Source organism: Platalea leucorodia (genome assembly GCF_965183815.1).
Source record: "Platalea leucorodia genome assembly, chromosome: 4".
NCBI classification, from domain to species: domain Eukaryota; kingdom Metazoa; phylum Chordata; class Aves; order Pelecaniformes; family Threskiornithidae; genus Platalea; species Platalea leucorodia.
This window is the reverse complement of record NC_138826.1, coordinates 58,414,061-58,437,103: the sequence shown is the minus strand read 5'-3', so window position 1 is coordinate 58,437,103 and position 23,043 is coordinate 58,414,061. Positions and strand designations below refer to the sequence as shown.

Sequence of the window (23,043 nt, the reverse complement as noted above, 5' to 3'; positions counted from 1 at the left end):
TGCAAAACTACAGCCACTTGCACAATGTGAGGGTAGACGCTGTTGGAAATGGGACATAGAGGTCTAAAGACAAAAGCTGTTAGAAATAACTTCCAAGAGGGACAGCATCTCTTTTCCTGCAAGCATGTCTGCCATCCTCTAGTCATCTGCTCTTTCTCCACACGCTCATTTGGCTATGCAAAGAGACCTGGTTCATGGTGGCAGCGCAGTGCGATGCAAAGACGTGTTACCTGCTACTTGTCAACTTTCACGCAAGTCTTGGTGACTTCAGGGGTGAAATCACAGGTAGGAGTCTGAGCCTGAGATGCAGAGCTGGGGGCTCTGGATGTGGAGGATCACCTTAGGGGGTCACAGTCATTTTGGAGGGCTTCCACTGACTGTGGCAGTTTCTTAACAGGATCCATCCCGTAAGAGACTTGTGTCTCTCCTTCTCGCCGACCATGCATGAAATCCAGAATCCAGTCCTGTGGAGGTAGTGTGACGACATGAGACAGGATGGGCTCGGTTTAGGGGAGATCCACATTAAAGCCTTCCTCCAGAATTTGCACCGAATGGCCAGACTGTCTTTGTGGTCTCACTTTGAAATCCTTGATGGCTTACTATAGAAACTGTCTGTGATAGGATTTGTGTATGACTTAATTTTCAGTGTTTAGAAAATATTCTGTTGTGCTTGCTTTGACAATGAATGTGTACATCAGTGCCATAAAAGCATGATATCTCACACTCATTGTGAGGCTCTGAGAAGGAATAATGTGGCTAAAATGTGGAGGTGAACACCTCTTTCTTCTTTAAAGGGAAAATCCTAAAGCTATGCCTTCATTGTTTAGAATATATGAATTTACTTCCAATTGAATGACATTATATTGAAAGCTCACCTTTTTTTCACCGTATTACTTACATTGATTAAGTCCCAGAAAAGGTCATAACAGGTGCTCATTGTGAGGGCCCTGAGGGCACTAATGGGCTGTAATGTCCCTGACCAGCTTCACCTGAGGCCTCCATCCACACCTGTGGGCCCAGGAGCTCCATTTAAGCTCAGCCCCAGACCATCAGTCCCTTTTTAGGCTATGTTGTAGGAGTGCTGGTGTTTAGCCTTGCATTTAGCTCTGCCTCCTGAATGGAGATCAGACCTGTGCTCTTGGTAGCTCCCTCCTGGATAGGGCCCTCCGGTGTGCCCTGTCGTATGTCTCCAGTCCTCTGTCTGACTCTGTCCCCTGCTGCTCCTGAGGGGACTCCCTGGGTGGACCCTGGACTTGGTCTGCTGCTCGCTGTGCCTGGAGCTGGTGATGGACCCTGTTACCAGCACCCTGTGGGACTGCCTGAGCTGTGTGCTGCCTCTGCTGCATCGCCCTTGGCTCCCAGCTTGCCTGCGCTTGGGAAATTTTGTGCTTAAGCGCTTGGTTTGGCTCCTCTGTGCTTTGCTAAGGTAAGATGAGAATGCGTGGCTATTAACAAAGTTAAAAAATGTGAACTTGAAATTAATCTTGTAATGATAGAATTAGTAAAGCCTGATTTTAATTTTTTTTCTCCCCTATGGTTTTATGATTATGGTGTTTTAAAGGTATTTCCCATTTCCTTCTCCCATGCAGAATATCTGCGCAGGTGTCTCTGTGCATCCCGCAGTTACTGGCCGAGTGAAAGAGAATAATGTAGCATGGCTGGCTCCAAGTTGCAGGTGTGCTGCTCAGCTACCTGAAAAGTCAAACAGCACAGATAACCTCTGAACTAAAGCTGCAGCCTTGCTGTCAGTACAGGTGTCAATTTGTATCCCTGTCCTTAGAACAAGCTTATGATTTTTTTTTTTTCTTTTCACAAAAGCTGAAAGAATTTAATAGCTTTTCAGCAATTCTTTCAAATTGATTTGAAATTGGCTATTTGTGTAACTTAAAATTCCCTGTAGGGAAGGGATGAAAGGAGTTATGGATGGGCAGAAGCCAGGCAGCCTGTTTCCACAAGTGACTTTGGTGAAAGGGTATCCATGCTTTTAGTGAGAAAAGGGTTGGGGTGAATTCATACGAAATTAGCAGAAATTTTTCTTTTTGGATATGAGGAGTAAAGGAGTGTGACTTGCTGAGTCTGAGCTAAGACATAGTTATCAAATATAGAGAAGGAAATAGAGTGAAGAAGCAGGGGACCTGGTGAGAGGAGGAAAAGGAGCCCAACTTGGCTCAAAACAGGATGAAATGTGAAGAAAATTCAATTTGAGATAGGCTAATGTGGGCAAAGTTATACAGGGAATACACCTGTACTGTCATTTCCACCTTTCCTTGAGGCAGTGAACCCCCTGCATGTGTGTGAGGCTGTGTGTGCTGGGGGTCTGGGTTTTCTAGGCATGAGGTAGCCTTTGAAGGTTTGATGTTAAGAAAAAAAACTCAAACTTTTTTTGTTTGTTTGTTGTTAAAAAACCTGCTAATAAAGTGTGGAATGGTTTGGGAGTGGAGCATAGAAATAGCCCAGAAAAAAAAACTTCTCATCTTCTGTTGGAAGTGTTTCCCTGGGGAAGTGGACTCTGTTCAAAGGTCTTAAATACTCTTGGTCTCTTTTGGTACTGAAGATTTTGCAAGGATGTGGTACGCTGTGGCAGGAGGAGCCTCGGGGATACACTGTGTTTGGAGATGCTTTGTGTTTGTGGGGTGGTTGACTGCAAAAGACCAACCTTGGGGACTCCAGCAAGGAGGGTGATGGAACTGAGAGATCTGGTCAGAACCAGTAATGCTGAAAGCGTATGGGGTTTAGTGATGGATGTACAAGACCAGAGCAAGCAATGCTTCTGCCAGAGGCTGCAGGCAGCTCTGTCTGAATTGTGGAACTTCACTGGTTACTGTCAGCCACCTCACTTGGAGGTCCAGTGGAGAGGAAGGTTGGATAGACACTGCTGGATATCTGCACCAGTGAGTGATGAACTGAGTAACTTGTTGGCTACTAAAGATACTAGCAGATATTTCATGCTGTGCCGGACTGCAAGGAGACTTGTGTTAGAAGGACTTTAACCAGCTGCGGTGGTCAAGAGTTCAGTGAGAGAAACAGTGTTAGTGCCTGAAAAAAATAGTGAATGTAGGATGGTGGCAAGGAAAGGTGCTCTTAAGGAACAAACACCTTGCCTGCACCAAAAAGCAGATGGAGCTGATGATGGTACAATGTGTTCGTGATACCTGGAGTGTTAATGTCCAGGTGCACCCTAATGCCTTTTGTGTGAGCGGTCCTGGACTCATTAGAGATGGGGACTATTGCAGAGGAGTTGCACAAGTCACCCTGGGCATGCAGTCAATGCAAGTTTGTCTTTGTGGCCTTGTTTAGACCCTTTTTGAAAAGGGCAATGTAGGAAGGCTGAGCTAGTTCATGTGAAGTTATGTGTTCAAGAACCGAGCTGTCCTTACACTTTTTCTTCTGTGGGCTTTCCTGTTCTTATGACCCCTAGCAAACCCTCTGGAAAAGAACCTGAAGCTAATTAAGAGGGTTGTTTTTGTGGTGTTGGCTACAGGGGAAATGGAATCGCTTCCCATTTGCATAAACAGAGGTCTGGCAACAGCCGCAGCTCACTGTGCCTTGCTGGAAAACAAAAGGGACAAGGTCTGAAATATGTTTCACAGGAAACCTGTTTGTTTAAAATGAGGGTTTACAGATCTGCGTGCCTAGATAAGAAATATGTGCCTTAATGTGATTCTGTTCTACCCCTTAGTTCTGAGGGAGGGCTTCAGACATCCAATCCAGGGCTGAATTTTCAAAGCTGTGTAAGGACGTGTAACATTTAATACCCCAATACCCTGTCTCTCCTATTGCTACACGACTAATAATGTGAAATTAAGTTGATTAGATGACATCATTACCTCAGGTAAGGGATACTTACGTTGCCTTTTGTATTATGATGTAATTATGTGTATTCTGGTTTATTTTGTCAACTGTTTGGGCTAGAAACAATTATGTTTAATTTTAAATGAAAACAATAGGATCTTTTATACTATTTATAGCTGATTTTGTAGTAGATTGCTCACCTCTAAAGGGGTTTTCATTGTTCACTGAAGATGGTTCATAACTGCATGGTGAACCTGGTTAAACTTCATCATTACTGGACTTCTGAGCTCAAAATCCAAATCTAGATCTGAGCTTAGTTCTGCTATTCAGGCTGAAATGTGGAAAGGATAGGTGTGACAGTGAACTTATCCAATATTGACAGCACTGAACATTCCAGTGTCATGAGTCAGGCTCCTCCCAAATTCTCTACTTGGCTTAAGTTAATGAGACTTAGAAAAATATCAAGTTATCCTTTTTTTTTTTTCTTTTTTCTGTTCACTTGTGAACCTTTAGGACTATACTTAGGTTATATTTTCATTTTTTCCTCACTGCAATAGTAAGGCCATAGTTTCCAAGGAAGCCTGTAATTCTTGCATGTGCTTTTGTCTCCAGGTGCTCTCAAAATATTGCCAATTATTGGAAAACTTGGAATAAAATGTTATTAGGCCTTCTGAGTTTAAGTTAGAATAATGGACTTGTTAAAGTATTTATAGTTGATGTTAGGGCAGTCTGTGGGAATTGGGTTTGAGGGTTTCATTCAGATTCTTTTATTTCATACATGCATCTCTCTTCTTACTGAGTAAGCAATGGTTGCTGCAAAAGGGGTAGGGAGGCTTAGGTCTGATAACTCTGCATGGTGTTGTCTTAATTTTAAGCTGTGGTTTTAGACAATAAAGAATACTTCATTTCTCTGTTTGGTATAGTGTACAACAGATGGTCTGGTGAATGTTTTCCTGGTGCTTGGTCCTCGCAGTCTTTATGCCATGGTGCTTTCTCCCCTCCTCAGTTTTGCACTCTTACTGCCCCTGTCCCATGATATCTGAAAGCATTGACAATTCCCCGTTGCTCAGTATCCTGTGAGGACACAAGGTGCTGATTTCATTTAAAGTGAGAATGTAGGAGCCTCAGATGGCCAGGATGCTTGCTCAGATCATGCAGTAAGATGTTTTCAATGGCAGGAGCAAATTGTGGGAATCCTGACTTCCAAGGCTCATTTACACTGGGAACATTTTCCAATCAGTTATAGAAGTACTATAGAACTTGGTGAAGGCTTCCATAAACTGCTTGCATTTATAGCATGATTTTTTTACTCTAGGCACATACAGATGTAACTGATCTTCTCCCAAGAATTAGCTAAAATTAAGCAATATCTAATCAGATAATAAATAGTTCTACCTGAACCAATTCTAACTTCCGTGAAACCACACTTATAAAAGAGACTAGTTCTGTTTCTGCTGCTCTAGCCACAGGAGAATGTGTCCTCACACAAGAGGACTCTGCTGTTCTCAGTTTATCAATAGAGCGTGTTCAGAGTCTGGTATTTTTTTTTTCTACACGTGTGTTTTATTGCAGAGTACTTTGTTAATTCTTCAGTCTCTCTTTCTTTTCAAACTAGACAAACCCATGTAATCAATCTCAGATCTAGTGTTCTGCTTACCTGCTGTTGCCCAAACCCATAGACTCTGCCCTCAAGCTTTTTCATCTTTTGGCAGCTGCTCTCATTCAGATTACAAAATTTCCTTAGAAATTCAATACCTCATTTTTCTATTATTTAAATTATGGCTCATACTGTAGTTCAATGAATTTAATTAAAGCATTTCCTTACACACATGGTGTCCATGTGGACAGGGAATAAGAACTTCTAATCTTAAAACTAGGCATATGTAATAATTACAGCACAAAAGATCGTTCCTTCTTATTACATCCTTCAGGTAAGATGAATGTTCATATTGCCTGGAGGAAGACATAACCTGTATGTGCTGGCTTTAAATCCTTAGGTAGCAGAGGGAATAATCTGTTTTGAATAACGAACGACGATATTGTGAGGAAGTTGTGGCCTAGATTGAAAGTCTAGGAGTAAAAAAAGCCATGGGGATAACCAAATGTTTGGGCTGTTGTGTAGAAACACTGCCAAACAGTACTGAAACTTGGGACACAGGCATCCTCTTCTAGAACCAGTGGTGATGGTTGGGTGGAGGTCACCACCTCTGTACCTGTTGGCCAGGATGCATGTGTGACCTGTTTCAGTCCAGTGAGCCAGGTTAGTTTAAACAGTGGAAACGGTTGTCCTTTGATAACATGGATCTTTTGAATGGCAATGGGCTAGGGAGCAGTGTTAGCAAAGGTGGAGGGAGCCACCCTGCATGGATGGACCTGGACCTAAAAGTTAATTTACAGCCTTGAACTGCCTGCCCTTGGCCAGGCTATCTCACAAAGTAAAAATTGAACACATGGATTGTAGCTATCAAGGACCTTCCAGTGAAGTAGGATGTAGTGTGAATGGCAGCCAGGTGGAAGTCAGCTGTGAAACCAGAGATCCCTGTGCTTCCTCCATCCACCAGCAGTCCCTGAGCTGCTGTCACATCTTTCCCCAACTCACGTTTGCTACCCATGGTTCTCTCAGTCACTGTGTTTCCAGGACTGGGCTGCTAACCCACTTGGTTAGGAAACTTGGACCATTGTGGGTTATTGGAAGTGTGGACCAGGACTGTGGCCTCTCCCTGCAGATCCGAGGGCTCCCCCAGTGAGGTTGCGGCTGCCCTCCCATGCTACCTCAGCTCAGGGGCCCTCACCAGAGTTACAGGCTGCTGAAAGGGGGTTGCGATGAAAATAAGTCTCACTAAGGTTAGCAGATCTTAGTGCTAATTTTGTGGTAGGAGTTTGAGTCTCTAGAAGATTGAAAGCTGGCATGCAAACTTTCTTTTTGAAGAAGATATGATTTTTTTTTTTAGCTTCACTTTCTAATGTGCGGAGGAGGATGCTCAGCTGATAGCAGTCCCTCTCTTCCTCTCTCCACTTTCCTGCAAGCCTGTTAGTTAAATTTGATTGAAGCTGGCCAAAGATGGAAAGTTCAATATCCCTTGATTTAAAAACAAAAAAGGAAACAAAACACCCCCCCCAGCATCTGTATATAAGACAAATGAAGGCAACAGTTGCAGCATGAACTTCCTGTGTATTTGTTTGGTTTGTCCCACCAGCTGTCTGGTCAGCCTAGGACTGAGGTGGTCCCTCAGCCCATGCTGCTCCATTGGATGCTGTTCCTTGGCTGGCTCATGGCTAGCAACCACATCAGGAGATGAAGGTGCAGAGATGTTTGTTCCCTGGGCAAGGGAAAGTGAATTTTCAAGTGAAGTAAGAAGTGAGGACTGACATTATTATGGAGCTGGGGCTGAAGAAACTGCAAATATTTTGGTGGTGCTGGGAAGGGAAGTTTAGGGATGTGGGCTATAACCCATAAATAGCTGGCCTTCAGTAGTGCTTTTGCTTATGTGGTGACTTGTTTTGTTTCCATTGGAGCGTATGAGCTGTCATTATAGATCAAGCTGGTGGTCTGTCTAGTCTCCTAACATCTCTGTGAATGGACAGCATCAGATACACAAGAGAAAATTGTAGCTGAGAGTTGTAGAAAAGCTACTTAGGACTAAGCCATGGCTGCTGTAAGTCAGTCCTCTTTTCCCATCCTCGGATACAGCTTCTTGTTTATTGCTGCTGCCTTCAGGAACAAAAGATACTATGCTTTCAGGGGTATGTGAACATTTGGGATGGCTGAAGCTTCTCTTGTCCCAGACAAAAGTTGACCCTGTGACTCTACAGTAGAGTCTCTTTGCCCTCTTGTCAAGCCTGGAGTGTTTAACTTTTTTCCTTTGCTCCTCATTCCATGAGGTTTCTTAGAAAAATTACAAAGTAAATGCAAAACCAGCTAATATGTATTTAAGATAACACGAGTAAACACTAGCAACAAATTCATTGGGAAAGTTGTAGTTATATTTGATATACAATCAAGCCTTCAAAAGACAGGAAACTCAAAAATTGTGAAATATGCAAATTCAACTCTGTTTATGCCCTTTCTGAGCCACATAGTTGACTTTACTTGTTTTTGAAGGTTTTGCAAAGCAATTTTCTCAATCCCCTTCTTAATCTAAGTGATTTTGTTTCACCATGATTATGCCACTCTATGGAGCTGACATAAGAATTGTGCATTCTAGCAAGATGATTCATCCCAAATGTAAACAACTGCTTGCATTAAAAAAAAAAAAAGTGGTTCACTAGGTTCTTCCTTTCCCTTGTTTGTAGCTGCAGTTGTGGGTATGGAGACTGGTTGCCTCTTCTACTTTGAAAACTGGAGACTGGTTTGCATATCTATGAGAGTAGTTCAGCAGCTTCCCTTGGGCAGGTCTTGCTAAATGAAAGAAAATACATTCATATTTCAAGTTCTTGGCAATTGTGGGCAATTCTGATGTATTAATGTTATGTTGGCCACACTCCTTCCTGAATGCAGAGTAGAAGAGGAATATTCAGGGCACAAATGGAGTATGTTATTAGTGAAGCATGTTCTTGAACAAGAGGTGAAGTATGCTGTGCAGCAAATACTGTTATAACACCTTAAAGGCAGGGTAGTCTAACTCAGTGAGATCATCTACACTCAACAGCTTGTGATAACACTTTGAGTTAAACCATGGCTGTAGTTGTCTGTACTAAGGAAAAATATTTGTTAACGATAAATTAGTTATGTACACAACTACAGGACCTCTGAACTTCAGAAACAAGAGTTAGCTACAACATTCTTCTTTGCTGAAATAGCCTAACAAGGAAGCTACTTTAAGCTAAATATAATCAGTAGTTAGCTTATAATCAATAGCTTTTTTTCCTAAAAATGTGAGTTTTTACTCACATTCATTGCTGCTTGAAGTATGGTGCCAGTCTGACTTTATTTTTTAATTTCTCCTCTGCCTTTCCATGATATCAGTGAGAACAAATGTGTTACCAGCTGTACTGGGCACAAACAGATCCCAGTTGCATCTGGCAAGAATTCGGGGGAAATCTACTGCGAAGCAAAACTTGGAAGAACTTGTTCTACTTTAATAGTGATAAACTTCCAAAACTCAGGTTTCCTGAACCCTTTGGACATAAAAAAAAATATCACTAATAAGTGCTTAAAAAGGAGCCTCTTCAGTCAGTCTGCCTTTCCTTGGAGGATGTTGTCCTAAGCAATGAAAACACATACAGCATGCTCTATTTATAACTTAGAAAACACATGTAGTACCAATGTCTTTGGCCACACTACTTTTATTGTGTTTGCAGAGCAGTTACTAAGCTGTTGGAAGTGCAAAAAAAAGATCATATGGGCTGTGCAACCTCCTCCCAAGCTCCTATATTTCAACAAGACTGAAAGGACGTATCACACGTGTCCAGCCACGATGGCCTTTACTCAGAACCTGCTGTATGTTGCGGGAGTCTTCCTTTTGGCTTCAATATATGCTGGATGAAGGCCTTTGGTAGTATCACCATTAGCAGTGTCTTTTAGTCTGTGCATGTACTAAATTAAAGTGAAAATGTGTGAAAGAAATGCTTTCTTTGCATGTTGATCTTGAAAGCTGGATGTGGTGGTGGCATGTTCCCCTTGTCCCTCAACAAGCTGAAAGAAAACTCTGGCTAAATAACTTACCACTCATCCTGAACAAGTGTGTTCTGTTAAACAGATTAGTTTGGATTTAGCAAGGGAACAATGTATATGTCTAGAAAAGTATATTCCAGTTCTATTAGAGAGCTCTCTTGATGACCAAGTAAAATTTCTAAAAACACCGTATAGATGTTGCTTCCTTTGCCCTATTTTCCTGTGTGTTTGTGTCAGGCTGTGTTTTGAGTGGTTTGACTTTGCTTTCCTGATGAATTATGGATGCTATTATAGTTGCTCTGCAGTGGTAGAGGCCAAGTTCTTGAACAGGTCTGGCTTCAGAAATTAAGTAACACTAATGAAACACCATTCCCTTTTGTAGTTGTTAAAATACTTATTTTACTTATTTGACAGATGGGCCACTTGAGGCAGCATGGTGAATTGCATAAGCATCTCTGCTCCACAAATTAATGATAGAGCCAAAAAGGGAATCCTGGGTCTTTGGGACACCAGTCAGCTTATGTGGCAATTTTCTGCCAGAGCATTAATTCTCATACAGAAACACAAAGAGATTTAATGTTTTCTGATAAGCAAATCTGTTAAGCTATACCTTCCTATCACATGAATTGGTCTTCTGTAAGTGTATAGGATTTCTTCACTTTAAAACCAGTAAACATAGATTATTTTTTTCCCCTAGTAATTTTGGCTAGCTCTGCAGCAGCCAGAGGATGGAGAGGGAAGGAACCTTTTTCTCGCTCGTTAATGGTGGTGGTGTTGATGCACTTCCATATGGCTACCACTGTGGCCCCCATGGAAATCACTGAGGCTGAAGGCCTTACCTGGCTTGCAGAACCCATGTGGATGCCTGAGATGGAGGGACCTTAACAACCATTGGCTTACAAGATGGGTTTGCAGGCCTGGTTGTTGGTGTTGTGTATGTTGCTGCAATGTGCTCCTTCCTAGTCCAAACAGCCTGCAGCTGATTTGGAAACCTATGAGCAGGACCTTCCTAGGGTTCCATTTTGACAAAGTTATGTTAAGAGTAGAGCTTTCTATGTACAGTTAAAACCATAGCTCTGGATGGGTGTGGGGTTTAGGGTAATCTCTACAAGTTTGGGATAAAGATGGCACAGCTTTTTCCAGTATTTCTCTGCTGAGGCTGTCAGGAACCTCACCATTTTCCTGATGGATCATTAGGATTAATTATCTAGGTCCTAGCCTGCTTCAGGTGAGTGAGCTTTGTCACCTTCCAGCTGAGGGGTGAAACTTCCTCTACTCCCCCCAACACTTATGATCTACACCTACAGTGCAACTAGCTGTGCCACACTACTAGTTCCCAGTGTGTATTGGCAGAGGGCAACATGCTTGCGTTGTACCTTCTGCCAACGCTGCCTTCTGTGCTTGGACTCTCATCTGACTATGTAGGCAATCTTTCAGCCTTGTGGACTTGGAGTAAACTGTGTGTAAAAAAAAAAAAAAAAAAAAAAAAAAATCACTCCTGCACAGCTGACTCATTTTAAGGGAAAACAGATCCTGGGAACAGCAGTCTCCTAGTTCCCTTATATGGAAGGAATGGCTTGGGCCTGGCATCTCTTAATGAAGAAATGCACAGCAACTAGCCAAAAGAAAAAAAAAAAATCATTTAAGTTGCATATTAATATACAGAATGCCAAAATTACCATTTATTTCTTCATCTACACAGGGCTGGTGAACTCCATAATTGATGCCTTCTCCAAGTCATAGGCATATGGCAAGAAACTCTAAAATTTGCCTGGAAAAAATAATTTTATTTTATTTTTTTAAAATCTGCCCACTAGGACCACTTGCTCTGTGCAGTTTGAGATCCTCAGTGACAAGTATGCGCATAATGAGGGTTAGGAAAGATGCATGAATTAAACCTTCATGTAAATATAAATCAGAGGGAGACCATGTATGGTTTATATCACTGCATGTTTTAAAATTGGTAAAGTATCTCACATTTCTGATTTTAGTCAGAATGAAAGGCTTTTTTGAACCTCCAATTAAACCACTTAGTACAGGGATTACCTCATACTACTTTCATGCCTAAATATCAAGACTGAGACGTGGCCCGACAGATACCTTTGCCGAAAAATGATGGAAACAGCTTCTGCCCAGTATTTTTATGCATGTGTTTTCCCCACAGCCAAATGCTTGGATTTTTGTTGGAGGATCAGAAGGCAAAAAACTGCTTGGAGTAGTCTGGACAAGAACGTAGGTGCCTGAATTAGTGTTACCAAGCATCCTGTTTAGTGCAAGGGCAAGTACCCGAGTTAACCATTTTGATTTGGTGGAGTGTTGCATGGGCTTTGCACGTTTGCAAATTAGCACACAAGGTGAAGAGCTACAGAAAGGTGAGACTCTTTGGAAAGGATTGAGTCAGCCTTGGGGGAGAATCATTTGTGATCATACTCAAGTTCCCTGTGATAATCTGTGTAATCCCCGCAATGCTGTGTGACAGAATTGCCACTAAATCGGGTAAGGGAGCAAATGCTCCATCTAATAACCTGTTTCCTCTTTCTGGTCTTCCCTTTGAAGCTGTTTGCCCTTTACACAAAGAGATACTCAGGTTGCCTTTAAGGATCTTGCCTGTGCCATGCCACCTGCTCAGGCAGTGGTTCCACTTTGAGGAGTGCCTCTGTGAAAACACTTCAAATCTTTTAAATGTCAACTCTTTTTACTACTGGCTCTAACTGTAGAAATAAAATGCTCTACTGAACTTATACACAAACAAATTTAACTTGGAAACCAAATGGTACATGATTTTTTTGTTTTGTTTTGTGGATCTGCAGCAGTAAAGATTCTGCAGTACGTCTTTTTCTTAAAATTACTCTTTTATGATCCCCAAATAGAATCCACTGCATGCTTTTTCCTTCCCCTTGTCCCTGGTTGGTCCCAGCAGGCAGAGTGGGTATCACCCAAAGTCATCTATTCTGGAAATCAGCCTAGGTGTGACCCATTGCTGCCTTGTATGTATATGAGAGGGCGTTTTTAGTTTCTCCATCTATTGCCTTTGAATAACATTTCCTGCCGTTCCAGATCATTTGCTTCCAGCTTTGCTGTGAATATTTTTTCCATTATTTTGTGAAAAGTAATTCAAATACCTTTTTAAGAGAAGCAATATATGTAAGTAGTTAACGTCTGGACAAATCCCTGTATTACTGATTTTAGCATAACTATATAGAATTAACTCTGCATTTGATCTCTGATATCAGTCTAGCTTGAGAACTGCAAGCCATTATCTCTTTATAGCAACTTGTATATTTTAGAGTGAACAGAGCTCTACTGAGATTTCTAGTCTCCAGTATTTGCCACTTTTAGAGTTAAAACTAGTATATTATTAGAGAAATGTTCACATTTATTAAATGTTTATTTTTAAAAATAAGTTTTTATATTTCAGTAAACTTTGTTGAAAGCTGTTGCTACATGAGGTTAATCTGATCCTTTTTTCATGCTGAGCCTTTCCATCTTTCTCTGCCATCCTATTTGGACACACTCTGTCTTAGCACTAGAGGTTACCATTTTATTATGAAGAGATTAATAGAAACATCTATTTTTGTAGATTTTGCCTTGTCACAGGTTTGCTGCTGGACTGTAACCATGTGTAGAGGCATTTAAATTGGCACGTGTTCGTGAAATACTGTACTTCAGTAGTATATTTGCCATTTGGATGGCTGCTGCATGATCAGTTAGGTGTTTTGTAGGGTTAGTTCAGTTTGTGGAGGTAGTGGTGTCTGTCAGACATCAATGAGCTCTGAACAGAAGTCATGGTGATGGCGACTGGGTAATGAAAATCATTTGCTTAGAAAAGCACAACTGAAGTCTGCCGTATGTATATGGATAGTTTTTGATGGCACTGCCTAGTAAGGCTGTGAGCATTGGTATCTTTAAGGCTGCTGACCCTGTGGAATTTGCTTGATGTTATGTGACTGCTGTGTCCTTAGAAGACCAAACATAGTTGAAGCTATCTGGTACTTGAGATAGTATGAACCAAAAGTTCCCTTTTTGTCCTGGAGCTGCTGTGTTGCAGCAAGCTGCCAAGTCCCAAAGGGAGAATTTGACTTGTGTTTTGTGTGTATATATTGAACCACAGTAACTGACCAAGCTGGGGAGACCCAGGGAACTTCTCTGTATGTTGTCCTGGTCTCTCTCAGGGGATGTGATGGCAGAGATTCCCAGGGAGGCTGGCATGGCTGAACTCTCACGGTCTTGCTAGTGATTTGGTTAAAGTAATCGTTTCACCTTTTTGGAAGGGAACTTTGTCTCTGAAAACTGATGAATTCCCAATACTGCCATTATAACGAGCTTTTGAAAACTTACAGGAAGAAGATGATAGTGTTATTGCTAACCAAACATTCCTACCCTGGGTGACAACTAAAGCTGGTTCAGCTGGCCCAAACTTTGTGAAAAGCAGAATAACAATTGCCAATATTTTCCAAAGTCAATAGTGAAAGTTATCCTGATGTTCAGAGGTGTCAAGCGACCCCAGGTCCAGTATTTTCCACCTTTCAGACTCGGATCTCACAGATGCATACCACATTTTCGAAGATAGTGGTGGCTGTACTTATATTTTGTTGGATCCTTCCTAGAGTGACTAGATTACTGGAGACGTACGTGATCCCCCTGAGGGGCCATAGTTGCATAAAGTGCTCATGTCTTATGTAACCCAGTCTGGATTCCAGCCACCTCGATGGTACTAAATACCTTTTTTTTTTTAACTTGGCACCACTGAAATGAATGTGATTTATTTGTGGACTGAAGTAAGCATGAAATCTGGTATCAGAAATCTGGCTCTTTCAGTAGTGGTGAGAAAGGGAAAGAAATAAACATTGCCACTTTCTCATTAATGCAATTACCATACCCCATCAAACATGTGCTGATAAATTTGAGAGACTTATACTATTCATTAGGCATATGCATTCATTAGTGTAGCCATCATAAAATAAACAGGGGAGTGTCCAGCATGAGGAAAATTTCAGAGAACAAGAGCTCACATTATACAAAGCTATGATGATAAATGTCTCCTGTGGCATAACTTTAACTCTTACCATCTGTGATTCCCTGTTGCTATAGCAACTTAAAGTAAATATTAAAAATAGTCTGAAACCAGGAAAAGCACAGCAGGGAATGTCTGTCCTGAAAGAAAACAAGCCCTCAATGTGACCAGGCAATGGCAGGAAAAAGGACTGATGAGAACTTCAGGAGTTTTAGCTCAGAGAATTTTCAATATGCAGGGGTGGGTGAGAGAAGGATCCCAAAACAGTGTTTATAAGCGGTTTTAGCTGTGCTACCAAAACGTTATCAGATGCTCAGTGCTGTACTTGTCATCTGTTTTCAACTTTGGGCTTGAGAAGTAATTTTACTATAACTGTTAGGAGATTTGTGTATATATATAACAATAAATACGATTTTACATTTCTGACAGATGTGTTTTTGATTTTTGTTGAGCTAGGGAGGGATGAAGAGCCCTTCTGATGCAATTTTTAAAAGCTAAGAGCACTGCAGTGGTGTTCATCAAATGATGCCATTCAAATAGTATTACAGTTGAGTGTTTAGGCCAAAGGCAAGGCTTAAAAGGAGAGCTGCACTTTCATGCCAGGCCAGCACAGGAGCTGCTTCCAGTGGCTCCTTTCTGGAAAACAGAGGAGCTGAGCCCCATGCAGCAGGGAAAACTGACCAGGAAAAGAAGGAAAGAAAGAGTGAAAGACTGTATTTAGTGGGAGGGGCATGAAGAATTGTTTAAATAATTGAAAGTGTTGCAAAATGGTGGAGTGCTTCAAGAACCCAGGAACTTTACTCTTTTTTGGGGGGACTAAATTAACTGGGGATGCCCTATCTAAAGAAATCCGTGGTTGAAGAAAAAGCTTTGCATGGAAAGAAAAGCCCTGCTTGGGTGAATTGTGAACTATCTGGGTGTGTCCTTGCTTTAGTCTAATTGTAATGAAGAATTGTTTAGCTTCCTTGGGGAGTGTTCCTGTGTGTTTTTTAGTGTTCCCTTTCATTCATTTGGATGTCACTTCAAGAGTGATTTATGGTAAGAGATGAGAAAACAAACTCAGATTTGATATTAGGCAGTAGCCAGGGAACTTAGATGTAATCGCTGCTGCACAACATCCTGTGCGGTTCTGTGTGCAGCGCATGCACCATGGTGGACTTAATGCGCAAGATCTCGTTTGAACCTGCAAACCAGCACAGCCTGGATATACAAAACAGCCTGGGAATCCAGGTGCCATCAGCACAAATTAAGGGTCTGTGGCTGGGCTCAAGGTGCATGAGACCAGAGGAACATAAATCAGAAATTTTGTTTGGCCCTATTATCACTGACAACCTGATAGGCAGGTTTTTATCTGCAGCTTTGTGGTTTGCTCTGTGACAAAGATAATGAATGCAAATTCTAAAAGGCAGCCAAATGTAGATGCTTTGATTTGTGGGAGAGCTCTGACACACCAGAACGATAACTTTTAGGGAGAAAAGTCATGTGAGTTCCAATTACAGCTACTGTACATCTGAGATTTCCTAGACATGTCTTTCCTTCCCCTCTTTCATTCTCTGCCTTCTCAGAAACCTCGGTGTAATCTGAGAGTTTTCTATATTTGGCCAGAGTTGCTGATCAGTGCTGCCCTTAGCCAGCTGTATATCTAGAAATTGTGGACACTTCTATGGCACAAAACCAGGCTGATTGTACAGCTTCTGTGCAATGAGTCAGCTGCTCTGGAAGTATTGAGAGCTATTGACTATGTTTGAAACAGCTGCTGTACATATGCAACAATCCTGATGCACCTCAAAAGCCTTAGGCTTACCCCCAAACCCACTTGAGGTAGGTCCAAGATTTCTCACAAGGCTGCATATTCTTTCCGACAAGTAAATCAGGACAGAAATGGGACATTTTGTGTGTTGTGATATGGAAAAATCTTTCCCAGTCTTGCTGTGATCTGGGAGAGACCTATGCTACTTTCTCCTCACTGATACAGCTTTTCCCTGGTTTGGCGTCCTAGTCCCTAGTCCTTGCTGGAGAGCCCCCAGAAGGCTTTCCCCGAGACCTTTGTTTTGTGAGGTGATAAAGGGAACTAATGCATTGTCCTATTAGGATATGTCATAAGATACAATTTCAGTCTTTACGTTGGCATTCCTAATGTGTCCCTGGTGGATTCCCACACCCATGATAAACCAAAAATTCCCCAAACCCCGTCTGACTACTTCAGCTAATCAAATAGTTTATCCAAAGCTTCACCCACTTCATCTGGGCTGCAAGTATTCATTGTGCAAAAGAGCTTCTTTGGAGCCTTTAGAAGAATATTGTGCAGTCTTGTGAGCCTCACTCTTAGCATTTTTTTCTTGTACTCCATTTCTCTCTGCTTAGTTTGTGGGGAATCCATGCTCATACTGAAGTGCTTTCTGGCATGCTGCTGGAAGGAAGGGTTTTCCAGGAGTTCTGGGAACAAGCCAATTGCTTGGAAGTCCTGCTGGAAACACTGCTTGGAAGTTGCCTAGAAAATAATAAAACTTTCATGTATCTGCTCAAAATAGGTCATTATTCAATAGTATATCTAGTTGGATGTGGTAGGGATGCATACATACGCATGCTTTGTTTGACTGTATTCAGTGTGTATATTACTTAACACAGACCGTGTGCTTGGCGGTCTCTTCTTACTACAGAAGACAAAATGTTTCCTGCTTTGAGGAATTTACAGCCTAAATGGACACTTGAGGAAGACAGAAAATCCAACAGCAGCTCAAGATGGAAGAGTTCACTTTAGGAAGTTTATCTCCATTTCATGATGGTGATGACATAATTTTTACTTGGAAGAGTAGGATTTATGCTGATGCACTTTCAGCTTTTATGCCAATCTCCTTATGTATTGCATTAGATGGTCCCTGCTGCAAAGGTCTGAAATCTCAACTAGATTAAGATATCTGATCTCTGCTTCCCCAAAATTCCACTGTGTTGTCAAAGGAAAGCAGAAACCCGACGGAAGACACAGAAGTGTGCAAAAGGCCTGCCATATTTCACCAGGATTTACTCTGACATCTGTATGTAGCTAGTTGATTTTTCATTTTTTCTTTTGACCCAAATAGCAACGTAACTGAGATCAGCAGTCAGCAGCACACATTCTTTAATGTATCTAGAGAATTCAAATTATTGTTTTATGGGGGAAGTGATAGCCATGCAATTAGGATTTCCATCTGTGCGATCCTCTACATTGGTATGGTGACAAACGTAGCATTAGATAAGTTTATTGCAGCTGTGGGAGGAGAGCTAAGGGCAAACTTACTCTGTTTATAGTTTTGTTGTAAAACTTTACTTTTTTGGAAACTTTGCAGATGTTTACAAAACTTCCTGCTGCTTTACAAAACTTCCTAGCAGCTTCCTGAAGCTATGCCTTGTCTTTCATCTAAGCTGAATGCTTAGATGATCCTGAACTCCCTTTTTGCACAGAAACCTCGCTTCAGTTAGCTCTGAACTTGTGCTGTCCCCTTAATGAAAAGCCCTTACTGTGTCTTGTCGTAGTCCAGGGTTTTACAGCATAGATCTGTGTATGTTTTCAAGCAAACTTGAGCCGTGTTTTGCCTGATTTGAAGTTTAGTTTGGAGCCAATTTAAACCTCTCTAGTTTTGTGTTTGGGCTGTAAGGAATATGTGGTTTTGCGTGTATTTGAGAAACTCATATGAAATTTAGGATTTTTTTTTTTTTTACTGAATTTTGTTTTGCAGTCAGAAGCCATGCTATGCTGTTTGTCTTCTGTGCTGGAGATGTATTATTAAATTGTAAAAAAACTTCCAAGTTCCAAAAGGCATTTCCTTCCTTATTCTGTCCCCATAACTTTCCATCTTGTAGAGGCTGCAATAGTTTCCATGCTCATTGTTCAAGATCCCATAGATCTGGAAAGCTCATGGCAACTATCATTTTATTCTGCTGAGTATTTTAAAAGTTGTAATGAGACTGTGTGGTAAAGTTAATAGAGCCTCCTGGTTATTCTCACAATACTTGTAAAAAAAATTACTTGGTGTCATGACTTCATATCCCGATGACTGTATAAAATTAAGAATACTCTTAACGCCTGTTCTCCGAGATATATATTTTTTAATTTATTGGTGCCATGAAAATGCAATCGTTTTATCAGGGAGATAACCCAGAACTTTCCAGACACTGATGAATAGCACGCCAAGTCTCTTCTGTGTTCAATAATAAAGTTCAAGGCATAACGCACTGGACACATGGGAAAAGATCCTTTTTGCTTGCAGATGATTGATGTGCCAATCTTTCATTCTGCTTCCAATGTGCTTGTACTTGGAGATGCAGGTCTGTTTTTTTTTTTTTTTTAAGAAAAAGGTTACAGGCCTTTCAAAAATTTTGATTCAAACTATTTAGAATCTTAATGTTTTATCAATTAAAGTTCATGAAAATTAAGTTTCATGCCATCTCTTGCAGGATATTATTAAGGGCCTTGTGGAATAAACCGTTCTGCTCAGAAAATGCTGACCACCTAACCCACTACCTTCTTCTGGTCTGTAGTAATTAGTGTTGTATATAAGTAGTTTTCCTGTTGCATTGTATTTTTTATTAATCAAGAGAGGGGAGGAAATGAAGTGCTAGCATGGTTTTCATCAAAAATGGCTCTTTGCTTTTGCAGATGTTTACTGCTTGCAGGACTTAATACCCTTATACTGTCTTACCAGTTTATTTCAGGTAATTTGTTATGATTAAAAAAAGTGATGGGAGAGGCATACTCCAATTATTTGTGAACCACAGCACTGAGGCATGCACCCATAATAAAAGGTATCTTCCTAGCTTACAGTAATTCCTTCCTGTAAGGCCTCTCTAGCCCTCCTTTCACCATCAGCATTCATCCCTTTTTTTTGCCTGAGAAACAAAAAAGGGAAAACGCAATGAATGTGACTTACTGCGCTGAAATAATCACGCTGCAAAGGTCAGCCTTTCCCTGGAGTTGGCTTAATATTCCCACGCTAAGGGTAATATAGTCTGTCCTTATAGAACAGTAATAATTGCATGATCTCAGATACCCTTGCGTGCCAACACGGGAAGGGATGGCTCTTGTGCCTAATCTCCAAGACGCGTGGCTGTATCCCTTTAGAAACCCACGTTTTCTGGAGCCTGACCGTGATTTGTTGGGTATTACTGGGGAAACTGCTTCTTCTTTTAATGTGTTGGTCGTTAACTCCTTTGGCAAATGAAAGCCGATTCTTTCAAGTGCTTGAGCGATACTGATGAGGCATGTGGCACAAAAGCCAGGTACCACATTTATCTCATAGTGCTAAAATGCAGTGCTTTGTAGAGATGTCCAGTGGTGATGGTCTGTTTGTGTAGGTAAGGTTCCAGGAAACGTGGGTGCTTTAACAAATAGACTTACTGGGCCTGATAATCCCTGATATTTCAAAGTCTATCTGTGGAACAAAGTAAGTATAATATACAAGATCATGCATATATGTCTGATATGCAATCAGATGTAATCAGAAAACTGTTATACATGGTCTGAGTAATATGCTGCTCTAGCTTAACTCAGTTGCAAGAGGTACTGAAGTTAATTGGAATTTTTTTTAAATTTGGGGTTCTTCCCAGCATGGCTGTCTGGTGCTGTGGCATCATTAGAGGCCTCATGGTGCCTGTTGCCACCTTGCAAAGTAATGTCTGTGTCTATTCCTCATGAAAGATACATGTTTACAAACTATAGGTCTGTACATGTGCAATGTGGATTCCTTACAGACAGGCAGATCCTTAGTAGATGCCTGGTGATAATGCGGTTGCCACATCATCAGACCCAGACATAATGGATCGAGTGTCCAGCAGCAGACCTACTCGGGGTGGGAATTTTGACTCTACATCACACATGCCACGGAGTCACCCAGAGCATGCATTGCAATCTTTTGCCTGGACACTCAATGGATCACTAATCAGTGCGAGGACAACAGATCATCTCTCACAAAGTAGAGAGATACTAATAACTGATAATTGAGGCTTGTTTTTACTGTCAACAGGAGAAACTGGTGGGGTTTTTGGATGGTAATTCCTATCCCTTAGGGATGCTTTATGCCTGTTTGTGTCCCTCCGTGGTTGGGTTGCTATACTGGCCCAGGGGACACGAGTACTCTCTTGGCAGTCTCTGGGCGGTGTTAGCTGCTTCAGGGGGAGGTAGTATGCACTCTGGCCATAACAGCAGCTGCAGAGTTACTCAGCACCTTGACTGTCTGAGAGGCCCAGGTGTTTCATTCCCCCCACCCCGAGGAATAACTTTATAGTAAATGGGATAGGCTTAACATTTCCACAATTTATTAGTTGCCAAATGAATAAGCTCTTAAGAAAAAAACCCTAAGTTTTTAGATGTTAGCAACATACAATCATGTAACTGAGGCTAAGTACTCTTGCAAAAGGTCATAACAGTGCTCTGCTAAAAACTAGTAGTCATATTTCACTGTAATATTTTGTTGATGCTAATGGTACCAAAGAATTACTGAGCAAAAATAAATGCCTTGGAAAAAAAAAAATCCTTAACAAGGCAGAGAATACAAATGGCATCTATAAATGTCTGATGTTTCTTCTTTTATCTGAAAACCTAGATAGGGTACTTAATCACAATGTTCTCTTCTGGAGATACAAAACCACATAGCTTCTGGCCCATCTATCTGAAACATAGGCAAGGGGGAAAGCTATTTTGTAAGGTCAATGATTCTGCGAACCGACAATTTGGCAAGCTGGTGATGATTATCAACAGCATGAGGAAAGTGACAAGGTGATATCTTCCACCTACACAACTGCTTAGGCTCTTAGGAATTCTGCAAGTATTCTGATGCTGCTCCCTCAAAATACCTCCCTCTTGTTTTGAATTTAAATTCAACCCTCAAAGATAGGTGAGAGCTGCAGAGTATTTTACTACTGATATGATGTGCCTGTAAGTTGTATTCTATGCCAAATTATGCAGCAATACTTCTGTATAGCATATATGGTAATTAGATACGGAACCCAAGCCCAACGTTTGGCCTTAGGGAGTTTAATTCAGTTGATTGTAGTGTTGGTGGGAAAACGAATTCCATAATTGAGGCTGAGATCTGATGTCCCCCACAGTATTTGAGTATTCAAATACAAGGTTTTGGGAGAAGTCCATTTCTAATATTCACACTAATTTATCATTTTAACCGACATACTTGGAGCCCAGTACAGTTGTAGGTTAAACAAAAGGAAAACAGGATATTAAAGGATCTGATGGGTTGTATCCAAGTTTGGTGTGAGTCTCTCTCTCTCTCTACTGGCTTTCATGGAATGCGGCCCACTGTAGAAATAGTTCTTGAATTCTTTTCATTGGAAACACTGACAAAAATTAATATGCCCCTAAAGTGAAACAGACCTGGGAAACAAAACAAAACTTAGCCTCTTATAATTGTCCAAGCCAAAGGAAGTGCAGAAGCTAAACAAATACCATGAGAATGTAAGAGAAGATTTATGCTTTCAGTTTTAATATTTTAACGTATGAATAACAAAGATAAGGTAATGGTGGTCTATCTGCTAATTAGAATAGTGCTGGAGACATACTGAAAATGGAAATTTTAAATGTTCAGAGCCTTATTGGAATTTAGACAGTGTGTATTTGAAAGAGGTGATCTTTAGAATGGTCCTGGAATGGCCCAGGTTGCATTTGGACCATGATGCTGGAGTTTGTCTGGTTGCAGCAGTTCACCCCTAAAAGCTGGCTTCTTCAGAGCTGCAGCAAGTTGTGAGTGTGCAACCATGAGTAGCAGAAATAAGACCTTTAGGGATTGAGTGCCAAAAGAAAAATCTGGTGGGGTACACCTCTGGTGGCGTAAAGTCACCTTAAAATGGATTTAACTATTCTTAAGGCCCATTTATGGATCCATTAATACTCCTTTAAATATGTTTGCTAGCTGGTTTGGTAATTTGTCACACTTTAACAAGCCCGTCACGTTCTGGAGTGGGAGGATAAGTAAATTGAGAGGTTACTGAGGTGTATCTCTTGTTGAAGTAACAGCCCTAAATAAAACAGAAGCGTGAAAAATTCACTGTGAAATGGTTTTTGGAAAGCTCAGCGCATCCACCTTTCATTGGGAAGGAACTGCTCCTTAGTGAATGCCGTTTTCCTTTGCTATTTTAATTTGTGTGGAGCTGTTTCCACTGTGAAAGTACAGTGTGATGTGATTTTGTAGTAATGTTGCTGGTTTTGCAGTGTCATGCAAATAGCAGTTGTCAGGATGTAAAAATGGGATCCTGGAAGCCATCCTGAAAAGCATTGTGAAAAATATTTTGTCTCTTTGTATGCATTAACTGCAGTGATTCAATTGATGCTGAATCCCTGCTTGCAGGCTGATTCCCCCCCCCCTTCTTTAGAGTTGAAGTTATTCTGGGTACAAATTTATTGTGGGAAATCCTCACTTATCAAGCTGAGAATAGTTTTTCTGCTGACTTAAATGGTGCCAGTCAACTTAGCTTTAAACGTAATGGGCTTAATCCTGCAGGAAGACAGTGGTTTGCATGAAAGAGGACATAAGTTCAGTTTTTCTATGGAAAAAAGTACTGGTTTAGGTGGACTGTGATATTAAGTGTTGGAAGAATACATTTATCTATTTGGGGAGCAAGACAGCTTCTAGAAACC

General features: G+C 41.1%; 1 protein-coding gene across 1 annotated transcript in view; it reads left to right on the top strand.

Annotated features, from left to right (window-relative positions):
• Positions 1-3,798: 3,798 nt before the first annotated feature.
• The window catches only part of CALD1 (caldesmon 1), a 248,553-nt gene continuing 229,308 nt past the window's right edge, over positions 3,799-23,043 (top strand). The window contains exon 1 of the mRNA XM_082311259.1: positions 3,799-3,832. The gene's annotated coding sequence lies outside the window, so the exon portion shown is untranslated. The remainder of the gene's footprint in view (positions 3,833-23,043) is intronic.